At 36.5% G+C, this 6515-nt stretch overlaps 1 non-coding gene across 1 annotated transcript; it reads right to left on the bottom strand.

Moving 5' to 3' along the window:
* Nucleotides 1-4459: 4459 nt before the first annotated feature.
* Nucleotides 4460-4567, bottom strand: LOC145564350 (small nucleolar RNA R71). Its single transcript, XR_014094807.1, has one exon. It is a non-coding gene; the product is annotated as a small nucleolar RNA R71 (small nucleolar RNA).
* Nucleotides 4568-6515: the final 1948 nt, after the last annotated feature.

Below are 6515 nucleotides of genomic sequence, written 5' to 3'. Positions count from 1 at the left end.
TATCATTGATAACGGGTCTCCAATTTCATTTCTTTGCGTGGTAAAAAAACTCTAGAGACCGGTTATTTAAGTTAACTAGTCTCTGTAGTTTTCTTTTATTATTTTTTGAATAATGAAAACAATTTGAGACCGGTGGGGTAGATAACAGGTCTCTAGAAAATTTATTATTTTTATTTTTTTTTTACATTAAAAATTCGTAGAGACCTGTTTTGTGAGTTAACAGGTCTCTGTAGAATTTTTACTTAACCGCAAAAACCCTGGTTTTTTTTTTACTCCCTGCCTCTTCATTCACTTTCTCTCTCTTCTCCCTTGCCCCCTTCGCCTCCTCACTTTCTCTTCAAGATTGTTCCTATCATTGTTCTCCATTTACCATCATCTCCCATCAACTAGCCACCTCCCGCAATTTTATCATTGTTTTTGCAAATTATTTTTTTTAAAATAAAATGTAGCAAGAGACCGCCTATCTAACAAAACTGGTCACTCTTGAACCCACAAAAGAGACTGTTTTTCTAAGTTCACGGGTCTTAATTATTAAAACGAGAGACCGCTTTTCTGACAAAAAGGGTCTCTTTTGCTTCTACAATTTTAATATTTCAACTATCCAAAGAGACTGCTTTTCTTAGATAACAGGTCTCAAGTTTTGAAACTTTAGACCGCCTATACAGAAGTAGTCTCTTTGCCAAAGAGACCGCTTAGCTAGAGACCGCCTCTAAGGTAGTCTCTTTGGCTAATTTGAACAGGTCTCTTTGGCTAATTTTGTAGTAGTGTAAACCCAATACCCTTGTGTGTGACCTCAATGGATCCATTCTAGCGGGCTTTAGACTATTTGACTAGCCCAAAGATCATCATTGATCATAGTTTAGCAAAAGATAATGACGACCCAAAAGAACGAACTTATTATCTCCATTAGAGTGATCCTTGATATATCTAGTAATTACACTTATCGAAGACATAACTCCTTCACTTCCACCACACCATTGCAATCTGCCGACATCCCTAATGTAATCCACCATGATTTTGTAACTATTATAATTATATTTTATTATTAATTATAAGATAATTTTACAATAATTATATATTTTTAATAAATATTTTGAAATTAATTAATTTATTTATTTAGTCTTTACTAGCTATTGGCAATAATCATTCTACCCATACAAATTAAGAGTTTAGTCCAAGTTACCTCAAAGCCCAACTTTACACTATATTTATAAATCTTGATATATATTTGGGCCTAAACAAGTCATCCTAATTATATTTTAACTAGGAAACCCAAAAACCCACTTCTTATTATTTTTACCCACCAATTTTTCCCCTTCTTTGACAACTCAATCTCACGTACAAAACAATGAGAAAACCTAAAAAAAATTCTTTGCCTTTCTACTGCTTCTAAACTCACGAAAAAAATCACCGCTGCAACACCAGCCACCGCCGCCGCCGCCGCCGACCCACCTCACACCGGTGAACGCCTGCTTCCACACCGCCTAGCGGACCACCAGTCCGCCCTCTCTCCTTCCTTCTTCTTGTTTTCTTTCTTTTCCTTTTGTTAATTTAATTCAAGTTTTAATCTTTATTAAAACTTTGTTCATTCTTAAATTGTTATTACTATGATTTGATTATGTTTGTAAATTGAATAAGATTATAAATTTGTGAGTTTTGCTATGTTTAAATGAATGACAAAATTCCCTAAAAAAATGAATGACAAAATTTTCAGATTTGGTTTATTAAAGAATTAGGGCTTAAACCTTGATTGTTCATGACTTTAAAGTTTAAAACGTGTTGATTAAGTTATCTAATTATATTATGTGCAAATTATGTTTAAATTCAATTATCTTGATTATAAACTAGCTTTCAGATTTTGTAATTATTATTTTAAAACCTCTAATTACATTAAATTGGTGTATCTTTGGGTTTAAAGCTTACTAACTTAATATATAATTTTGGTAGCTTTAAAGATTACTATAATTTTAAGTTTCATGTATAAAGTAAATTTTCAGATTTTTATAAAGCGTTAAATTTGTTTTAATTTCATGTATAAAGGTGTATATTTAAGTTTTTTATGAAGGTGATAAGTGTTTTATTTGTCCACTTATCATAGCATTTTAGACACGATTATTGTACTCTTTCCCCTACTTTAATTCCTTTTTCTAACTCCTTTTATGCTAATCTGCATGTTTTGGCTTTCCCATTTTTTTACGTGTATGCTCATGTTTGTAGATGTAATGAGAAGCTAGTCAAGTAGCATGAACTTGACGACCTTCTTGAGGGAGCATTTACCAGGCAGGAGCGGGCGTGCTCCCTGATATGAGTGGCCGCTCCTAATCCCAGTCCACAAATTGCCTATTCCCTACATTACAAGGAGCGGGCGTGCACTTAAGGAGGAGAGGGCGCTCCTCCTTAAATACCAACATTCTGCCATCCCCTGCACTATTAGGAGCGGGCGCGCAACCTTCACGGAGCGGGCGCTCCTAATATGTTCCAACTTTCTGCCTTCCAAGCTTCAGTTAGGAGCGGGCACGCAGAGAAGCTAGGAGCGGGCGCTCCTACTGTTCTGAACCTACCCGAATTTTGATGGATTTTACAATGTAATTTTTAGGGCATATAAACAGGACGTTTGACTTCAGTTTTTGTCATATTCTTCCTCAAATCCATTAGACTTATTCTCTTAATTAGTTCATAGTATTCCTCTCCCTTAGTTTAGCTTCTCAAAAACTCAATCATTTGTAAGAATTATTGAAAGTTTGTTCCATCAATTTCAACAATTTCTCAACTTTAAAGTTTATTAAGTAATCTTTTTCCTCTTTCTCTTGCTCTTAATTTTCAGTTTTTATTGTTTTGAGTTGATAATTTCTCCCTTAATCTTATTTATTTGTTCTTGCATGTTTAATCCATTCTTAATCTATCTATTTCCTAGCTTATTTGAATTCATAAAAACCCTTAATATAATTGTTAGAGTAATTTTCACCATGTTTAGTGAGTAGTCTCTTAGTTAGGGGTTGGGTGAAAACCCAACCAAGTTATGGTTGATTGACTTGGATTTTTATTTATGTTCTACCTTGGATTGATGGTTATTTGTGCTTGAATTGACTATTGCATGTGTATCTTGAGGGCCATAATATACTCATGTGTTCATCCCTCACATCGAAAGATGGGATTTTGGAGTGATTCCTTTCTTGTGCAATTGGATTATGCTACCTTCATGATTGTGGATGTTTGGTTTCATTGAGTAGGATGCTTTAGTGTGGAAATTAGGTGATAATTCCCAATTATTTGTGCCTCATACTAGTTCGGAATGATCGAGAGACAAACTCAAGCTAGAAACCCATTTCCTATCCTTGAGACTTAATCCTTGTCATGTTAGTGCTTAATCTAGGGAGTACTTATGTTGTGACTTTGAAAAAAAGACAATGTTAAGTTCCTTTACTATCTTCCATGCATGCTCATGATTTGTCCTTGTTATTGATTCGTTGGTTTTGGTTGGTGTTGAATCTCGTTTCCCCTAACGTTCCTTTATATAGTAGTTAACCAATCAAAACCCAATTTGTGACCGAATTAGCTTACAACCGTTTCATACTCTTGGTTTTCTTTACCCATTCCCTGTGGATACGATACTCTACTTAACCTAAACTTGTCTTAGGTTAGTTTAGGTAGAAATATTGTTTGGTTTATGGTGATTGTCCAACGACCGATTATTCCTATACCAAAATGGTGTTGTTGCCGGGGAATGGCATTAAGCATTGAGTTACTTATGAGATATGTGAGACTAGTTCATTTGTATAGCTTTATTTTTCTTTGTTTTCTTTGACTAACCTACTAATCTCCCATATAGTCTTCTTTTTTTATGCCCAAACGCAGAAATAGGACACTTCCTCTTGTGTCGTTGAACCTCGAGCTTGAAAAAGTTATGAGGGAAAAAATCGAAGAGAAAAGAGGGCGATAGCTAGCGGTGCTACTTCAAGTGAGCACCGCAAGTTGGGGTTAAGTCCGATCATTCTAGTTCTAGTGAATCTAGTGGAGGCACCATTACATTAGAATCACCAAGGATAAATTCTCCAACTTCTCCACATATCCGCCAATTCTACATGGCTCAACCGGACAAGACTTAGAGAGAGTTTGGTGACCCTCCACCATATCAACAAGCGAGTGGGATTGTTACTCCCACCACCGAGGCAAACAATTTTGAGATAAGGCCCGCCCATATCACCTTGATCAAGGGTCATTAATTCTCCTGGGCCAAGTATGAGGATCCCATTGCACATCTTAATCAATTCACACGGTATTATAGCACCGTGAAGGCAAATGGGGTGACTTCGGAATACATCCTTCTAAGTATGTTCAAATTTTCTCTTACGGGTATTGCAAGTGATTAGCTTGATAGGTTGACTCCAAACTCATTGAGAACTTTTAATGATGTAACTTCGGCATTCCTTAGGAGGTTCATACCTCTAGGAATAACGGCAGAGTTAAGATCCAAAATTTCAAATTTCCAACAAGAACCCGATGAGTCTCTCTATGATGCTTGGGAGAGATTGAAGAGCTACCAAAAACAATACTCACATCATGGCATGGAAGATTGGCCCTTAATACATGGAATCTATAAGGGTCTCTTGAGGGCGGATCGTATACTATTTAATGGAGCATCGGGTGGTCCACTCATGAACAAGCCACTATTGGAAGCACTCAAAATCATCGAAGAGGTGGTGCAAAACTACACTGATTGGAGTCATGATGAGAGGAGTTCCACTAAAAAGGGAGGAAGGTAGGAGGTTAGTGCTATCAATATGCTTATCTCAAAATTAGATGTCTTGTCCTCTAAATTTGATCAAATACAATCTTCTCCTCCTCTCATTTCCCCTCTTCATAACTCACATGCATTGAATTCTTCAAATGATAATGTTTCTATGCAATTAGTGTGTTGTGAAGTGTGGTGGTGAAGACCATATGTCTTCGGAGTGTCCCTTGTTGAATGAGTAATGTTCCCCTTCCCCTTCTATGGAACAAGTTAATAATGTGCATGCTAACCCTAGGTTTGACCCCTACTCCAACACCTATAAATAGGGATGGAAACATCACCCCAATTTTGGTTGGAGAAGTGGCTAAACCCAATGGCAAGGTAATGATAAAGGTCAAGGTCAAGCTAGTTGTGGTGGTATGTGTCTAATAATCAACGGAATTATAGAAATGACAATAGGTACCAACAAAAAGGCCAATACTCTTCCACTCACAACCCACCCGGTTTCAATGGAGGTGTAAGACCAAATCTAGCTCCTATTCCTAAACAACCACTTCAAATTCAAGCCCCTCCTCCTCCTAAGTCTAATTTAGGAAGCATGATGGAGAAATTCATCAATATCCAAACTAAAAAGATAAATGACTTAGATGAAAGCATAAAACAAATGCAAACCCCCAATAAAATGTTGTAAAATCAAATGGCCCAAAAAGCTAGTGCCCTCAAAGGCAATTATTGTACCTCATTGCCTAATCAAGGGTCTAGATCCTAGAGATCAAGCCAATGCCATTGTAACTAGAAGTGGGAAAAGCTTAGGGGAAGTTCAGGGGAAGGGAATGCAACATGACTTAGAAGGTGAGAAGTCAAAAGAAAATGTGATACAAATGAGTGATTCCCATGGAGAGTTGAAAGTGGAAAAATAAAAACAGAAAGAAGAATAGAAAAAAAAAAAAAACAAAAAAAGAAGTGACAAAAGGAAAAAAAGAGTTAAATCTCGATTCATGTGGCAAAGATTCCTTTTCTGGGAAGGTTTGCCGGTTCTAGACTTGATGAAAAATTTGCTAAATTTTTAGAAGTCTTGAGAAAGCTTTATGTTAACATTCCATTCACCGATGCTATAAAACAAATGCCAACTTATGCTAAATTTCTTAAAGACATTTTTTGAGTAATAAAAGAGAAGTTGACTTTGTGGAAACAATTAATATGCCGGAAAATTGTAGTGCAATTATTCAAAATAACTTGCCCACTAAGCGTAAAGATCCCGGTAGTTTTTCTATTCCATGTGTGTAGGCGTCGCTCGAAGTGCACCTACGTAAAAAGCATGTTGTGAATATGCTTGGCACTCATAGGAAGTAGGAATTGACATTACGATTAGGGACAACGATTAGGGACAAATAAAGTAGGGAGCCGCCAACAAGTTTTTAAGGAACTTGTAAACCGTTCACGGATCATAAAAGGCAACCACGAATAAGGGACAACGATAGGCAACAATGATTGACCCGTGAAGGTTACACCCCATTCATAATCCATGAGATTACTAACTCCATATGGTTCGGAACCACGAAAGGAGGATCGGGGACGATGGTACGAAGTGAGTCATGGAGTCACATTCGCCCGTATTGGCCTCTACTCGATTCTTATAGTGAAAAAATGATTCCTGCGATCTCAAAGGCATACAAAAAAAATATTCAATTTGCTCCAAACTATTATTATGCTAAATTGGTTTAATATTAATGCAACACATAATTCTAAAATATTTGTGATCACTTGAATTAATAACAAGATT

The sequence above is a fragment of the Chenopodium album genome, chromosome 1 (assembly GCF_948465745.1).
Source record: "Chenopodium album chromosome 1, dcCheAlbu1.1, whole genome shotgun sequence".
Lineage (NCBI taxonomy): Eukaryota > Viridiplantae > Streptophyta > Magnoliopsida > Caryophyllales > Amaranthaceae > Chenopodium > Chenopodium album.
The sequence above is the reverse complement of the archived record's forward strand: the minus strand, read 5'-3'. Positions and strand labels throughout refer to the sequence as shown.